The 18,983-nt window shown below is 38.0% G+C and overlaps 1 long non-coding RNA gene across 1 annotated transcript; it reads left to right on the plus strand.

Moving 5' to 3' along the window:
- Positions 1-14,652: 14,652 nt before the first annotated feature.
- LOC117004311 lies at positions 14,653-18,507 on the plus strand. The gene is made up of 3 exons (XR_004419615.1): positions 14,653-14,717; positions 17,186-17,346; positions 18,298-18,507. It is a non-coding gene; the product is annotated as an uncharacterized LOC117004311 (long non-coding RNA).
- The last annotated feature ends 476 nt before the right edge of the window (positions 18,508-18,983 follow it).

Raw genomic sequence — 18,983 nt, forward strand, 5'->3', positions numbered from 1 at the left:
ACTCAGAAACAGTGAAAATAAACCTTATTGCACAGCTGGTTTTGCCTAGGAAGGAAACATTTTGTTTTGAGTAGTTTGCAGTACTGCATAATCTGTGATGAAAGCAAACGTGGGTGGAAATTGTTTCACTTAGTTTAATATTTCAGTAGTTGTGTCACTGGTGTGTGGTTGTGGGGTATTTTGTGTTTTCTTTTTTTTTTTCTTAAGCCTACTGTTGAAGCATTTATCTCTGCACAAGTGTGCTGAGCATATATCTTTGAATATGGTATCAATATGTCCTGACCCAGATGAAAGCTGCTTAAGTCAGTTTTTTTGCTCAATCCTGTTTTTGCACATTAGCTGTGAACAGGATTATTCTTTAGTCTGTCATTCAAGCTGTTCAGAGAAAAAAAATAAGGAAAAAAAGGAGAGGGAAGAGAACAGATTCTGAGTTTTTCTGTCTGACAAGGGACCAGCAGGATGGTGACCCAAGCTTCCCACATCACTGTGTAAAAACTACAGCTGCTTCTGATATGTATTACAGAGTATCCAACTGACATACTAGAAAACAGCAAAAACATATTTTGGATAATTTTCCACCTTTAATGAGAATTGAAATCCATATTGGGGTGTAACTATAGCATTATATTTAAACACATCTTCTAGAGGAACACTAGCACAGAAATGTCTTGCCTGACTCCTGCCTCCTGGGGCCTGTATGAGAGGACTTTCCTAAGTCTGCTTGTGATTACCTAGACTGCTACAGGAAATAACTCTGAAAAGCAGAGAGAGTCTTCTGTTTATCCCTGGGATGTATTTAGTGGTGACCCTGGCAGGCCAGATTTCCTTGTCATTTGTCAGTTTACCTTGATGGTCATCCTGAGATTTGTTTCCTGAAAGGTGAAGGCAGAGCTTAGTCATCTTAAATTTTGGTCTGTATGTGGAGACCAGGACCTGTAGTGAGTGAGAATTAGGGCCAGTAAAAGCAATGGCTTTTGTGTTGGTGTAATAATAACGGAATGTTCAGAACTGCTTTACATCTCAGACTCTGAGGAAGTAGGAAAAATGAACTTTTGGGGACACACCATATCTGTTGTACCATGATTCAACTTGCTACATAGTCAGCATAAGGCAAAAGTCTGTGGCTTAGCCTCTTTCCTTTTTAGAGGTTGCAACTCATCCCCTGATAGACCTTCAAACAGGCTCAAAGTCAGGGTTCCACCCAAAGGCCACCATCAGGGCACTGAAATGACACCATTCCAGCATGGTGCAAAGCCACTCACTCCTGCCTTGCAATGATGTTAAAGGCATTTCCACCCTGGAACCAGAGTTTGTCAATTTGTATTCAGATCTTTAAAACATGTTTTTACTTATCTATCTCCTTTTCCCATATATCCAGGTTGAACACCTGTAGGTATTCAAACTGTACTACTTGGTTCAGCAATTAAAGTCAAATGGTTAATTTCTGTTTCCTCTGTATGGCTTTGTCATTCTACGTAGCAGTCTGAAGTATTTCATTGCACCCTGATTTGTCTTCAAATGGATGGGAGTCCAGCACATAGGAGAAAGAAGTAAAGTTCCTAGCCATAAGATTGTTTATCAAGTATATGTGCCACTGATAAAATTTAACTTGTGGCAAAAAGAACACTGAATTTTCTTCAGCAGACAGCAAAGTTTCCTCATCTCATTTTTCTCACTGCAGAGTTTGGTTTATTCCTTCTTTGTCTCCAGCACTGATCTCTTTCATCCTGATATGCAGGATGAAAGTATGCATCCTGATTTGTTCTGCTCAAGTACCAGGGGATTTCAGCATCCTGATTCTGAAATGTATTATGCCTGACTTCTGTTTGGATGTGCAGAAAAGGACATTGCACAAGGGGCTTCTTCCCACCAGAATACTCCACAAGGGGCTTGGTGTAATTGCAGCTCTTGCGTTTCCCTGAGAACAAAGGCTTTTTGCTTCTTCCCCAAATATTCTGTGGAAGGATAAATTTAAGGCAAATGTTCTCACCGCACCAACTAAAGGAATTGTTTAGCTGTGGAAAAAGCCTTGAACAGCTCTGCTGAAGATACAGGTATCTTTCTATTGTACCCTTCCTCTGCGTGATTTTATCTTCGAATTTCTGAGTGGACTGAAGCAATTCTTCATTATTCCATCTGAGACCAGTGTTTCATGGACTGAATTAATGTCAAGCATAGGTAATTCTTGTTCTGGAAGAAGTGATGCACTTTTTTGTGAGAAAGAAGCAACAATATGTTTATCGATAAACACGGGGATTTCTCAAGGCTTGATAGTAAATGTGAGTGGCTAGCAAAATTCGCTGACAAGGTACATTTGGTTATTTACTGCATAGAGTACAAGGTCAGACAAAAGTATCAGGGACACCCTCTGACTAAGTTATAAGGTTCAGAAAGGAGCCCCTTGCATTTTAAACTCCTTCTCAGAGGGGAGTTTATAAGTATCTGGATCCAGACTTAGTCCCAGACTTGGTCAATGCTTTGTGTCTAAATGTGCACAATCAGTCCTTTGTAATAGTTAGCTAAGATTTCCAAGTGTACCATGCTGGCAATCACTGAGAATCTTGCAGCAAGGAATCTCTCAGCCTCAAAGAGTAACCATGAGGGGCATCTGTACTCAAGGGTGGATCCTTCTGTGCAGGAGAGCTCAAAGGGTCCTGGATTGTCTACTGTTATGGAGTAAAAGAGTTACAGACATATTTGCAGACTGACTACAGAAATTAGTTTCTTCCAAACTTGACCCGAGTCAGACTTTGACCAGCATTATGGTTTGGGGAAGGAGCGTATGTGTGTGAGGTTGTTGTTTTGTTACCTGTCTCCCCTGAATCCACTATGAGTAAGATGCAGTCATCAAAGCCAGACACATTTATTGCCATCACTACTGATGGTAATGGGTTGAGCACAGTTATGGGAAATAAAGGTCAGGTTAGGCAGTGGGATGGAACACACCATCACAATTCTGAATGGTTCTGATGATATATGAAATACTCCGAAATGAACATGCAGTTTGGTGTGTCTTAAAAATTGTGATATCCTGCATGAAGTAGCAATAACACGAGTCTCTCTTCCCCTCATTTGTTTTGCAGTATGCTAAATGCATTTTTCCTAAAAGAATTCAATTTTTTAAAATCTAAAAAGAACTTGGTCTAAATCTTGAAAATTTTCAGACTTTTAAGTTGGAAATCTCCATCTCAAACAAAATTATGAGACATTATATGCTAATTGAATCTTTTTCCCATGAAAACACTTTTTAAAAGATTTATAGATTGTTCCAGAAATTATGTTTCCAAATAACTGATTCTAGAATTCTGTGTTACTGTAGTAAGAATAGAATATTCTCTATTATATCAGCAGAAAAAAAAAAAAAGTTTTCACCAAAGAAATAAGAATGACTTGAATACAATACAATATAGTATTAAGTAGTATTATAGATAAATAGTATTTTCTAGGGAGCCCAAATCCCCCACATCCTTATATTCAAATGTTCTTTTATTCATGTAATCAATTCTAACAATTCATACGCAAAATTTTATATTATTGCATTAGCACTTACTTGGAGTCTTTTAGACAAATCCCCTTCCAGCAATTTGGAAGCTTTTCATAACAGGTCAGAAGAATCTTCTGCAGCAACATCAGATCTACTAAAAAGGTAGAAAGACCCTTGTCTTTTGCTTTCAGTAGGAAAGTTATATGGTGGGGAATCAGACTTTCCAGAGCTGGAAAGTTACATAAAAGATCACGCACTAAGATCCTAACTCAATATAAGTAATGTGATTTGGGGCTGATTTTGGAAAATGCTGAGCATCTGCAGAGCTGTTGAATTTCAGCTGGCATTTTGCTCCTTGCTTTTGAAAACTGCAGAAGGCCTGTTAGGTCATGCAAATAGAAAGCAAGGTACCTAAGATCAATTTGTAAGGTCATGATTTCAGGAGTGTTCACTGGTAGATGTTGGAATCCTGATCCTCTTTTTATGCCAACAGCCAATAAATAAGCCTATGTTTTGCATAACATGACACAATGCTGGAGCATTTGGTGTATAGGTGAAAAGGGAATGCAAAATGGAAAAATCCTAAGTGAGGCTTTCCTTAGAGTATGCCGCTGTTTCTCCAGCTAAAAGAAACCTAAATCATACCAAAAGCAAACAAGCAAATCTACCTCCCCTCAAATAAATAAATAAATAAATAACCAAAACTCCAGAGCTCTTTCACAGCATTTATGTCACAGGCATCACAACTCAGTATTAAATGCTGCTATGTTGTCTGACTTCCTTCTTTTATTAGCATGTTCTTCAATAATGTAAACCATCAAGTAGACTTTATTTTTTTTTTTTCCAAAATGTATCAAATTACTTCTGCACTGGCTCAGTATGAAATGATGCAGTTATCATAGAGATAAAGGACAAACAAGTTTTAACAAAAACTGTTTGGAAAATTGCAAAATGATAGAAAATATGTAAATTCTGAAGTAATATGGGAACCTGTCAGAACACACACCATTTTCACTGTTTATATTCCTGTAATGACATTTTTTATTTCTGTGCCTAAAGAAAGTATATAGCTGTTTCATAGCATTCAAATAAAAGGAAGGGTGAGGGATGAAATCCAAATCTTACCTCTGGAGTTCCTCACTTTTCTGCATTTTTGCTAGGCTTTTAACTTTATTATGAAGTCATTACAGTTTATCATGCCAATAGGTATATAGGGTGTATTAACCACAGACCACTGACAGAATAAACCATGCATTCACAGTAAGTATCATACTAGATATTCTATGAAAAATTGAGCATGTGCATAAAGTGTTTCTTTCTTTAAACAACAATTCCTGCTTCCTCAGCCTTCTATACCCAAAGGCACTTACACACACTGGGCTGAATATATTTAAACTACCTTATGACCATGCTGGGAAGAGAGAACCATATAAAGCAGTTACCAACAGCTGGTTCCAGCATGTTTTTCTCTCAGCTTATTTTGACAGATGAGAGTGATCAAAATAGGATTAAATTAGAGAAAGTCTGTGTCTATATAAGCAAGTGAATCTGCCGAGCAAAACCCTGTGGCCACCCTCTGTTTGTGGGGAAGGTGCACAAGTTCCCTCATACCATCTCTGAAATATGTCTTCGGGCTTAATTTCATCCTAAAGGGGATACAGATCATCAGCTCTGAGACTGTCATCAAAAGTGAGGCAGAGAAGGATTAAGACCTCGGCTTCAAAAGTACACCCTGGGCCACACACAATCAGTAGTGCAGACTTAACCAGACTGCAGGTTTTGGAGTTGAAAAAATCCAACGACCTGCATTCAAAGCCGTAATCCAGCGTCATAATTATTTTAAAAATTAGGACTCCTTAGAATGATGTTGACAAAAGTTAGGATTGACAATTATATGACATGGCCTTCTGGGAAGGACTTGCAAGATAGATGAGTTAGGTTAAAGTAGTTGATGTGATTTGTATCTGGTAAATGTTTGACATGGCTTTGCTGCAATGTGCTGTTGCATTTCTTGGCATGGTTTGGGTCTTGTCCAATGAAAAGTGATTGCCCAGGAAATTGCCGTAATTTTAGCTCAGTCTTATTATGGTGTCTTGAAAAATGAAATGGAAGAAATTGCCATACATTTAGTACAAAGTTATTATGGCATCTTGCAAAATGTAATGGAAATGAACCTAAATAACTGGTCTATAAAACTACTTCTGAAACATTCAGCTTTTTACAGAGAATGAAATGTTTTCTGCAGAATTATGGGAACTTCCATATATTGTGTAGGGCAATTTGTATATCAGCTGTAGTGTTTTTAACGTACTTTGGAAGACTGGCTACTATAATAGCAAAATATATTTATTTTGTTTTTTTTTTCTTTTAGTTGTTGTATCTTCCTATTAAGTCATACTTATGCTTAGACCATGATGATTTATATTTTTTCCATTGCTCTTGGAACTGTAGCCTCAGCTCTGTAACATGAGGACAACCTAATGAAATACCTTCTGCCGAAACATACAAATTATCTTGCTTTTAAACTCACTTTTTTCTTTGCTTGCTCTCTTGAAGAATTGAGGAATTAGAGGATAATGGGATAGTTCAGATTGAGAGAGTGCTCTTGATGTCCAACCTCCTATTATATTAGTAGCAATATTTATAGTGTTGTTTAAAAACAAAGAAGTGTGATACCTTTTCTTCAAAACTATCTAGCTGTATTACAGTGTTTTAGAGAAGTTCCTTGTGAAATACTGTCTTCTCTCTTCTTGAGAAAACTATGCATTTCCAGTGTTGGATTTTGAGAAAATTTATCTGCTTACCTTATCTGCTCACATTAGCAGGTGACTGTGTCCATGATCTCAGAATATCCATGTGAAGAAAACCATGGTTCTTTAGACTTGGCAGAAAAAGGTGGAACAATATCAAGTGTCCAGAAGCTGAAATCAGATAAATTCAGATTTTTAAAAGGAAAATTTTAATAATTTATATATTTAACCATTATAGCAATTTATTGAAAGATACTTTGAATAATATATCAAATGAAGTATTTAACTTAAAAAATAGTTGTCTTTTGAAAACTATGTACTTTAATTCAGAAGTTATGGACTGATGTACTGATTTCTGCACTAAAAATCAATGGTTTATGCTAGTAAATCAGTGTGGATAACCAGAAGCATTTCTTACGTTCATTGGTGTTGTGTATACTCTTATTGGTGGCTTTTTCTGTTTAAATTCCACATTGTTCCTTCAAGCTGGTTTTAGGATCTTGACAGTCATTATAGAACAACTGCAAACACAACAGAAATGGTGGTGTCCTGGGGTGATGTTATGGTGCTTGTATCCCCAATCGTGTGTTCTGTTCAAGTGAAGGTTTGTTTTGTCTACTTATCAGTTGGCTCCCCTCCCCCATCGTCTGTGCTGGGGAGGCTGGGTTTTGCTCGCTCTGGCTGGCTCTCACTCGCTCGCTTGCTAGCTGGTTTGCTTTGCTTGGCTTGCTAACTTTAGTTTTGCTGGCTTTTGCTTATTCGTTAGTTTAGGCAGTCCAATCTCTTTCCCTGGACTGTTTTTTTGTTTTTGCCTTCTTTCCCTTTCTGTATACCATCTGAACCTGTTTTGGACTGGACCTGGAACACCGAGGAACACCAGGACTCTGCAATTTGAGATCTGCAGCAGTCATTCCCAGCACCAGAGACTGATACCACTCGCAGGAGAGATTTTCTGAGTTTGTCATCCTCTCAGAGCGGTGAAAGAGATTTTTTTGTCATCTGAGGTTGTTCATTTTCTTCTCTTGTGTTAGGGAGTGTTTTGTTTGATTAATAAACAGGTTTTTTCCACTTTTTCCTCTGAGGAAATTCTTCCCGAACCCGGTGGTGGCGTAAGAGTCTTGGGGGGTTTGTTTTTTATTCTGGGGGCTCCTCCCGGAGGTTTTCCCTAAATTTGCCCTAAACTAGGACATATAGGTGGGTATGATAAGCAAGGATAGATGGATCACCTGAGATATAAAATATACTTTGCTAATTATTGTGAAATTCAGCAGAGTAGAAGAGCTCTGAGCTGTCTCAGTGATCACAACCATGCTTTCAGGGTTACACCATGTAGCTTCCTTGCAATTCTGTCACTGGAACAGGCAATGTACACCTGAATTAGCAAATGGAGGAGAAAACAGTTGTTTGACTCAACCAAGCCCATGAGGCTGCATTGTCACATAGGTTGTGGCAGTGCAAAAGAGCTGTTTTAAGTGGTGTGGACTTGGGGAGGCTGGGTTCTCCTAGTTCTGCCTTTTGTGCCCTAGAAGTGGGTGACAGGAGGCTGCTGAGGAGACAGGCTCGTGGTGTGTCTTGGGGCTCTTTGGAAATGATGGGAGTACTCAGAGCTCCCCACCATCACATTTTGTGAAATAAAAACTGTCTGAGTAGCAGTGGTAACAACTCACTCGATCAGCTCTGATGAATCAAAACTCTGTTAAATTCCATGAGCCTGTAAATTACTCTGGGTCAGTTTTTGCGTATATGCCCATCCTGCCCTGTAATGGTGCAAACCCTGACATGCTTAGGTGATTCATAGACCAGACTTTTTTTGAAGTTCATTGCATGAAGGCGTGTGTGAGTAAGAACACAGTCTGATGGCCACAGCCAGTGATGCCATGGTTACCAGTAGTAAACATAAAGATACCTTTAAAGTCATAAGCCTTCAGAAGTTTCCTAAATTGACGTACCAGAGGCTTTATCTTGGTGATATTTCCCATATGGTGGGCTGCTGTCAAAGCAGTGGGGCTGTGTGGGAAAGCAGTGGATTCTTGAGCCTTGCACCAATCCCTGTTTCTTATTAGAACAGAAGAACTTGACAAAAAAGAAAAAATGGAAAATGCTTATTTTAGGTTAATAAAAATAGGATTAAATTAGAGAAAAACTGTGTCTGCCTTCACTACTGACATGGCCTGGTAGAAATGAATCTTTAGAGTGAAACTCTTCTCATCATTCTGATGTTTGCAGTGAGGTTCCTTTGTATTTTTGTTGGAATGCATTAGTTGTACTTTAGAAGTGCATCTTCTGACTTAATTTCTTTCAAAAGGAATTGTTTCTGTTTGGTGCCATCAAATGATTTTTAAAATCACATGTACATATTTGAGAAAGATATTAAAGGATGAAATTTGGAATTAGTTTGGTCCCCTCCTGTGCCCTAGCAATGTGAGCTGTAAGGAAAGGTAAGATGAGCTGGCCCAGCAGAAGTTATTTCACTGAAATAGATAGTATTGCCATGTATTAAATTACTGCTCCATGTGAGCCTGGATGGGAGCATCTGGCTGTGGCAGACTGGTAGGCAAGGGGTAGAGCTTTTATTTTTCTGGCAATATCTGCCAAGTGCTTGTGCTCAATTCTGATCTGGGCAGGGGTCACTCCTGTAATTCTAGGGACTGGGTTAGAAATGGGATTAGTGCAACGATTTGAAATGCCGTGTGCTACTCGTGCCAGAGGAAGCTGTCAAACTAGATTTTGTGCTGTCATCAACAGCTGTCATGGCTGTTTCTTTAAGTCTGGGTTTGGAAGGGCATTTATGTAGCCTTAGAGTCATGATTATGGTTAAAATTTGTTGCACCAACACAAACTAGAGTGAGTTGTAGTGGAAGGGGTCTTAGAACTAGGTTTAACTTCATTATAGTAAGAATTATTTTTATTTTATTTCTGTGCAGAAAGGCTATATTTCAGTGGTTTTATTGTCTCCAATAAAACAAAACCAGATGTTTAGTCTTAGGAGGGACCAAAGGAAGGGAACAAATAAATGGCATTTTTTTTCATGTGGCTGATAATGACTTGTGCCTATTATTGCTATTCCCTGTTTATCTGACCTATTAATGGAGGGCAAAATTCCAAAGAAATGTTTAATTAACATTTGTAATTAGTATTACAAAAGACCCTGCTTTATGGAACAGGCAGCCCAGAGAGGAGGGTCAGGAAAAGACAAGCTCTTCACCCTGTAATTATTGCAGCTCTCTGTAGTGCTCTCATTCATCTCATTAACATCACAGTGGGATGGTGCCACTGCAGGCTACTGGCAGGTGTCTAACTGCCTTCCTCCTGGGGAGACTTCTACAAAAGAGGTCCTGATCTGCAAATAAGTTTGAAAGCTTGCCAGTGGAGTTGCTCATTCAAACTTTGAAGACTTCTGCTTCCAAAACACCCTAAAGACTTTCAATTTCAATAAACAGTGATGTTCTGGGGAAGTGTTTGCTTTTTAACTGTGGAAGAGAGAGGGAAAAATTGAGGTTTTTATAACAAAATATACTACTTAATTAACATGTTCCATTAAAAAAATAAAATAAGCTAGCTAGAAGGGAATTATGTCTGGATGAACAAAAGGAAAACCTGAGTCATCACTTGATAAGCATTGAAATGCAACCAACCCATAAAAAAGGCATCTGTCAATTTTCTGTGTGTGAGTAAAGATTTTCTTCTTCTGGAATGTCTTTCTTCTTCAAATTAGATTAAAACAATAATCATATCAAATATTCTAGTTCAGAAAATGATAGTATACATTTTATGGAAAAAGAAGTGAATTTGTTTCTAGTTATTTGTCTAACGTATAAAAATGACATTATTCAGTCCCATGGCATTCAGGTTTTTCTTAAATCCCCAGTTCCTGTATTTACACAAGACCCTCGCCTTTGAATGAAAAATAATTAGTGAGTTTTTAGCCATAAAAGCCTATAAGAAATACCCAGATTACATAAATTAAGGGGAAAAAAAGACGCTAGAAACTTTTTCTCTTATGTTAAAGATAGTACATGATTTAAAGCCAATCTCGTGGGTTTTGAAGATACAATTTATTTTATTTTACTTTTTGAGTATGGTGTAACTGAGCTTTTTTATTACAGCTGTAAGTAATGAGGCAATAAACATTTACAATATATGGCATGAATGAAGTTAGCAAGTACTCAGTGTTTGAAAAAGTCTTAAATCAGGTGCACATCCCACTGATTTTACTGGAATTGCTCTTGTAACAGAGTTTGTCATCTTCAGTGTATTGTTTACAATGATGATTGGAGGACCATTATAAATATGCATAAGAGCTAAATTAAACTTCCTCTACTAAAGAGCTTGTATATGAGAGGATACTAAAGGTGGTGTTTGGAACAGCAGTGCAAGAGTCAGAAAATGTTTATTGGAGCCTTGCTGGCTGGATAACCTATAGTGAATCATCAAAATCAGATGACCTGTGATTTTTAAGAACACATTGTTCAGTTTGGTGAAAGGAATCAATGCTGCATTTATTTATTGCTGACAGAGCAGAAATTGCTGCATTTATAAGAGCTCTAATCATGACCAAGTAGATTTTTTAAAAAGTTTGTTCAAATACAGAAGAGAAAGGTGGTCTCTGCCTTGAAGCAGCTAGGGCAGGAGGTGGTTGACAGAAATGGAAAACAAGGAAAGAACGAGTGAGCATAGGCTTGAAAAAAACCCAAAATAAATACTTATGTATGAGCCAGTGCTATTCTTTAGAAGCATTTTTAAGACATCTATGAAGTAAAATATTGGGATAGTTTTGCAGATATTTACTGATACTTGTTTTTAAAGTAAAATAGTGAAAGGATGAAAATTCACATCATGGTTTGATTGAAGGCACTTGTCAAGTTTCTGGCAGTGAATAAGAGATGTGAAAGATAACTAGCAGAGAAGAGACTGTCACATTTTACTGTATATTTAAGATGATAAAATTTTGTAGTTAGGCTAGTGGCCTGAACTTTTAAAAGCTACTTGATTAAACCCAAAGACTTGCTATTCAGAGTCTGGATTTTCATCCCTTTAATAAGAAGAGCATGAGCTCAGGAGTGAACACTGTAAAAATAGGCGTATCCATGAAATGCTGCCCCAGACTGCAAATAATCAAAAGACCTGATTTACCAGAGAGACACATACTGAGCATACAACTCCTAAACTCACTGACTGACCTCTGTCCTTTTGCAGAACTGCCTCCAGGGAACTGGTCTCCCAGTGTGAAAAATCTGTTACATGGATTACATAGTTAAAGTCCAATGTTTACTTTTGAGCAAGAATGGGAAAACTGAGAGGAAGAGTCTTGTGTTTGTGTGAAAGAAACTTTACATTTGTCTAAAAGTCCTTACAGATCAGGTACATAATTCTAACCCTCTTTTTCACTAGCATAAGCCAATATACTTTAAAAGTATAGATCAAATATACTGTATAATTTGTGCTAGTTAATTCCATTTTTTTAATAAATAGAGGTAATGCTTCTTGCTTCTATGAAAGGCTATTAGGAAGTTTAAGTGTAGAGCACTTTAAGTTTTATTTCCTCTGAATGTACATTTTCTTAGATTTGCTTTTTTATTTTTCAACCAGGTATTATATATATATGACTGCCAGGAACAGGCAAAGGGTCATGAGAGACAAAAAAAAAGACAAAAGAAAAGAGAATTCTAGGGTTCTGTCCTTTAAAATTCTAGGCAAAGGAGGAAGAAACCCATATTCATATAATTGCACAGTATGTGAAAATGTTTTAACTTTTAACAAGGTGCATTGAAAGACTTTTGAATAGAGGAGGATTTTAAGGAGGAGATACAAGATTTCTCTTGATTTTTGTCTGTATGCCAACTACACTTATTCCACCACTCTTGATTGTGGTAAGATTTTTTGTTGTTGTTTTCTGTGCATGTGAAACTGAATAAAAGTAAAGGTGCTGGTGGGTTGTTTTTAATATTATTATTTGTCATCTTTTTTTTTTTTTTTTTTTTTTTTTTTAAATTCTGTAATTCGCCAGCGATGCAGCAAAATGTCCAGGTCATGGACCCAATGCTGTAACAGCAAACCTTGTAATTTATCCTGGTAGAATAGAAGGATGAGCCCAGAAGTTCAGAGCAAACACACAGAGACCCTTGGCAACACCCACAATCTGAAAGCTGACCTGGAAACAGGAAGATGTGGTAGATCTGTAACAGCTTTTTTATGAGCTACATCTTGAAACCAATCATGCACATGAGGAGAGAGCACAAGTACAGAAATGTTTAGACAGAAAAAAAAATTAAAAGTCATAAAAAGCACTAACAATGATAGTAAAATAAGGACTATAGAGTAGAATAGACTTGCTTTATTTAACTTTTCAAACTGCTTTCCTTTGGCTTATGAGAAAGTTTAGTTTCCTTTGATATGTATCATTTTCAGACACAGCAATGATATAATTACTCGCAAACTCAAGACCAATACTAGCTCAGTATAAAAAACAAAACATATCTTGCTCCCCTTGCCACCCCCCTGTCACCCCCCAAACCACAATAACCATCAGGCACCTCATATGACAAATCCTTATGGTTAGTGCACCAGCTCCTTAACTCTGAAGTCTGGAGCTAAAATCTTTTCTTATGACCCCAGTAAAAATGAATTTGGTGATCTACTGCATGTTGTAAAAGTGCAACATTATCTTCAGTTTCTACTGGCTAAAAGCTCCATCAGGGAAAAGCTTTTTTCTTTCTATTTTCTATCTTGAGTGTCCTTGAACCAAATACAGATAGTGTATAAATAAGTGTAACCCACTGACCCTCTGTGCCACACAGTGTCCTATATTTTTGAGCTTTACTGTGCTGAAAGGAAGGAATTACATTCCCAGAGGTATAAGCAGCAAGATTGCTGCCTCTTTTTCTTTTTTTTTTTTCTTTTGTCCTTCATATGATAGCATGGCATTAGCTTTCAAAGGATCCTCCTTCATGTTACCTTTGTGTAATCTCATGCATAGTCTAATTATTGACTCTCCCCAGTGGTAATTTGGCCAGTAGCTGAGCTGTCTGCACTGCAGTGCAGCTGGATCTGCAGCACAGGTAGGTGTAACTGAGCCAGATTTCAAGTGGCTAACATAGATTTCAGCAGGGATATACAGTCATAAACCCAGAAATTTTACTTCAGTCTTTGTAAGTCATGAGTAATTATTATGACAATGAAGCCTGATGTCTCTACCATTGTGCTGTTGCTTAATTCCAGTGTAATATTATCCTGAGTTCATCCAACAAGCTGCAAGCAGACTTTTGACTCTCAAAGGAGGGACATTCCAAAGTAAGATGTACCCTATCCTGTTTTTGTAGTATCTGGTGATGAGGGACTTCAAAGGTGAAAGCTTCAGTTTGGTGAGAGGTGCTCTATGCCCAAGGTCAAAATTATCTCTTCTCCCCACCTTGCTTGAGGGCTGCCAATTTATAGCTGCCAGCCTGGACAAGCTGTTCTTTTGCTGAGTAAAACTCTGGGACCTTAATTTAATGTACGATATTTACTAGTTGCAAGTTTTTAATGCCTGTATTTTTCAGACACTTGAAAAATACAGAGTGAAAAGCACTCAGTTGAATACATTGCCAAATGATAGTTGCTCTCAGTTTGGATCAGTGCCCCTATTTACAGTTGTCATGATCTTCACTGGGGAGGCTGTGAAAATAGACTGACCTTACAGCACACCTGGAAGGCCAAGAAATTGTTTTTGCCAAGCAAAAACAAGATAGTCAGGATGGTTAAGTTATACAGTCAGGTAAATGGTAATGCTAGCTGTAGTCATAATTTATTTGGCTGACACTGCTTGTTAGGGCAGTCCTTTAGGGACTTTCCTTTGGAGCTGGCAACCTCTGTGTCCTAAAAATAATCAGTAGTGAACAGAGCCAGTACCAGGGGAAACAGTTCTCTCAGGACATTAAAGTCTCATATCTTTAACTAGTGTGGTTAGGGCTAGACCTGTCAAAAGGTATGAGATGGATGCTTGGTTGGTTACTCCTCTAGAATGGTGGGATTTCCAGGTTGTATTTTTCCCCTCTGTGGAGTCATTTACAATGCAGTTCTCTGCATTATCAAGCCGGTGATTCAGAAGAAGCAATACAGAAAGTAGTTGCCCATCAGTCATTCCTTACAGACATCCCCTGTAGTGTATGCATGCGGGCCTTTTTAGGAGGTAAATGCCATTAACCTTTCTTCTTTTAGTTTGGATTCCAAGAAGCTTTTTTATTGAAATTCATTTCACACTTGCAACATGCTCTCCTTTTGGACTGGAAATTCTGTGCAGTGTGCAGATCACTCCATCTTCTTCTCCTGGTTGCTCACTGCTGCAGAGCCAGAACTTTGCAGCCAGCAGCTACTGCAGTGTTTTTTCCTCCAAGGGCTCTGATGGAAAAAGCCATCAGTGAGGATGGTTCTTGTTAGAGAGGAGCAGGAATGCATCCTTAAAGAAGAAATGAAAATCCTGGTGATTCTCCTGAGCACAATGTCAGGTAAAATGCCTCTGCCTACTGCTCCTAAAGTGGGAAATGTGTGGTAGGCTTCAGTCTGAGGCTGGGGTTTAAATGTCAGCCTCTGTCTTTTCTACTTACTTTAATATTGCAGCTACAATTTGGCCCCTGGTCTAGATGTACTTTCTTGCCAGCAGTGAACTATGTGAATAGATGTGCTTCTGTTTTAAATGGTGTGAAAAGCCTGGTTGGATATCTATTTAACCCTTGTGTCCTGAGTCATCACTTCCAGTTCACTGTTAAAGAGAAAAAAGAGGAAAAAAATATATTTGCCACAGATAAAACTGAAAGAAGAGGGTTTGATAGAAATCTGAACTGCATTTCTCTCTGTAAGCACTTTGTAAAAAATTTACATGGAGAAGCATTATGCAAAAGACTACCAAAATTGCCAATGTGTCTACAGAGTCAAAGTACTGGAAATTTAGTAGAAGTCAAATTTAATAGAAATCAATTTCAGTATATTGAAGATTGGGTGCTCAGTCTCTCTCTCACGGAATTCAATTGTAAAGCTTCAGTAGCCAGGAGTTGGACAGGACTGAACTTGAATTTTAAAAATCACACTCCTAAATAAACAGAAATTATACTATATATGGCACATATGAAACTGAAATGAATCTTGTGGAATCTCAGGGAGGTTAGTGCCAACCTTCGTACCAGGGACTCTCCTGGCTATTTAATATTTTTAGTTGTTAGTTTTCACACTGTTCTTTCCTGGCAGCTCCCCATAACAAACACTAGCATCTGTGACTTCATGAGGTTGATAATTGTCATTTACCTCTCACAAGGGAAACCTAGAAGCTCTTCCTGGTTTTATCTCCTGAAGTGAGAAGGAGAACTTTTGAGAGAGGCTCTTTTTGCAGTGTTTCACCCAGTCTTTTTGTCTATGACAACAGGGAGTGGAGTTCACTACTCCAAAGAGTTTTTTCTAATTCCTTGCTCCTGCAAGGCTCACTTATGGCCTTACATTAGGTGTAAGAGAGAGAGAGATCCCTGAAGGCACACTAAACCTTCTCTTTGCCAAATAAAACCAGGCTTTCAACCTCTTTGGGTAACTGAACAAACCCAGCCTTCCTCTTAGTATGATACTTCTCCCAGGCATTGATTCCATAAATCATAAGCAAAGTCTCCTGCCTCTAGATGAATTATGTTACTAGTTGGAACATCTACTTCCCCATCAAATCATGTGATCTTCTTCTGAAAAATTCTGCAGATTTGGACTGTGTGGGTGAGAAGAAGAAAGTGATGATAATTTTCTTTAGATTTGCTACAAAATCATCTGCCCCTGAGTTCTGTTAGTTCCTTGCATCCTGTTCCCTAAAGGAATTCTCTGTTTTGATTGTATCTATTTTTATGTCCCTTCTGCAATTTTCCTCTAGTCCCTTCTCTGCCTACCACACTTAACTAGCCACATGCACTGATATAAAAGCAACTACCTCCATCTGCATCTTCAGGTAACTAGCTGTGGACAACTCTTTAGGTATCAGACTTGCTGCTCCCACAAGACATTTTGTCTCAATCATGACTGAAGTTTTTTTACATCTGAAAACGACCAAGTGTAGCTGTGTGGCACCGAAGATGGCTGTCTCCAATGTGTGAGGTCCAAGTACCTGTTGATCAGCTCCTACACTCTTTCTACAAGTAGCAGGACCATGATGGCCTGATCTATTCCCTGGCCTTTTCATCCCCAAGGACACAGGAAAAACTTCTTGTTTCTTTTGGAAAGATCTTTTTACCATCAGTAAGAGAGAATGATAATTCTCTAACCATGAGAGGTCATTGGTTTTGTAAGTTGTCTGAGCCAGTTTTTTGTCAACCCGCCAGAGATTTCTTTCTGCTCATTGAGCCTTGAATTGTTCTGCAGTGTTGATGTGACTTGCAGTTTCTGGGTTCTGAGTAGATTGACTGAGATTGCTTGTAAATACATACTGATCACTGAATTCTCTATTAATAATAAATAACAATACTGAAATTATAATAATTGAGAGTGAACTTGACTTAGCATTTGAGTGATTTTACTTTTCTTTGAGAATGTTAAGAATGGGAGTTAATTTAAATTGTATGTATTATTCAGGGCATGTCTTAAGCATCTGATGGCATCATTAATATACATATAGAGGGCAGTTTTGGAGACACATGTTTGATATAGATGGTTTTGGAGTGTGTAACAAGTAATGATTCTTTCTGTTGTGAAGTTTTAATTAAGTTATTAAAAATTCATCCTTCAAAACATGAAAATACATTTTCTTATGCATCAATTTGTTTTAAATACAATACTTATTTTTAAATTTGTGTAAAAGATACAGTGGTTTGCCTTGTGGATCCTATCAGATGCTATGTTGGTATGGTGAACAGGAGAGTCACGTTTTGATTTTCAGGAGCTAAATAAATTTATGAAGATTTAGATACCATTTCAAGGGATAATTCTGTGCTTTGCCTCTCTCTGACTCCAGCATTGCTGTGGCCAAGCTCACATATCTCCTGTAATAGGAAGGTTATATCAGCTCCCAGAAAAGGTGTAGACCCTGAAGTTGTTGGTACTAGTACTTAATCCACTGAACAGCTAAACTCTGTCTGGGGCTGACCTGGACAAAGGAGCGCAAATCAATTAATGGTAAGAGACTTCTCTCACCCCGTTATTGAGTGTACTGTGTAAAGATGCAATATATGTTGTCTTTCCAGCAAGTTCAGACCCCTGGAGGGCTTTTAGCATTATACTTAGAGCGTAAAGGAAAGATAAAATGGACCTGATGCACAAAATGCAAACTGTGGTTTCTCTCACTGCCACTCGGGATTTTCCTGACAGCCAGCTAGCTGCTGATGTTGAGCAAGCTCCCTGCATTAACAGAGCTTCCTTTCCTTGTGACTCATGGGAAGGGTTTTGGTTGAGTGGTTTGATTTGCATGGCTTCACATTTGTTGAGTTTTGTTTTGCATTCTGGACTTCGGTTTATTTAAAGTCTCCAAAGTGATGTTCACTGGAGTTGCCAAGTTTCACTTGGTTTTGTGTTGAAAGTGTTGGTATTCTGGAAATTTTTCCATATTAGTAAAAGGATTAAGGTATCAGTATACTCATCAGTATTAGAGGCAGGTGCTTCATGCTGTTAGAAAGCTGCAAAGACTACTTTTTCCACTGCCCAATAGCAAAAGGCTTCTGTTTCTAGACATGATATGTCCTGTGACATTAATGTTAATCCTGAAGTATTACTCAATATGGAAAGATTATTTCTGATAATTGGTAGACCTTTCCAAAATGCATAAACTTTCATCTCTCCTGAGGTTTTTACAATGGGACTTAGAGTGTTAAGAGAAACCTGTTTCTTTGTGAGCAGTGTATAACATGCAGTCCCAATAACATTTCTCAGCTTTCACAATTTCTTGCTACAAGAATGTGCCTGTGATGTGTGGTCTTTCATTGCACAGAAATGTGCTCTGGCAAGACATAAAGCTTTTACCTAAACTGCATGAAATAATTTGCTTAATGAGATTGTGGTTTTTCCACTCGTGTTACAGAGCTATCTTAAACTCAAGTTTGTGAAAGTATTACTCATTCTCCATCTCTGAAGCAGGGAAGCTGAACAGCAGGAACTTCTGCAGAGGTTCTTCCTGACTCAGCCATTTTCAGTGGAGATTTCTCATGGGGAAGCTTTCTACATGATCCTTATTGCATTGGATGGAGCTGGGACCAGACTTTCTGAACAGTGAAAACCAGAAGAGCTTTGAAGCAAATATATGGGGATGGAAATATTTTTCTCCTCTCTTTGTGACTTCTACATTTCCACCAGGTCTTCTTCTAACCTTTGAGCACTGATGGCAAATGCCTTTAATAAAAAGGAATCATCATCTACAAATATTTTGCATTTATTCTTCTAAGTGGAATGCTCCCTCACAAAATTGTGTCTTAGTCTGTTGCCTAGCACTGAACCAGGAGTAATGTCCAGTAAACTATGAAAACATTGGAGTTGGAGATGCTTGTTTCATAAGTAGAAACTTCCTATGCTTTCTGTTGGTCCCATTGTGTTGAGACCTCAGATTATAAGAATGCTTTTTAGAAACAAACAAACAAAATAAAATGAAATAAAATGGTTTACTGAGCTCAAAGGCCATTAAATTTCACTATCTCCTGTAAAATAATATATTATAGCACTTAAGACTCTTGTAAAATGTGGTATTTTTAATCTTCCTAATACAAAGAAACTGAAAATACTTGTGCAAGGCCTTATCTTTAAAGATAGAAAGATGAGAGATTGAC

Source organism: Catharus ustulatus, chromosome 1 (assembly GCF_009819885.2).
Source record: "Catharus ustulatus isolate bCatUst1 chromosome 1, bCatUst1.pri.v2, whole genome shotgun sequence".
NCBI classification, from domain to species: domain Eukaryota; kingdom Metazoa; phylum Chordata; class Aves; order Passeriformes; family Turdidae; genus Catharus; species Catharus ustulatus.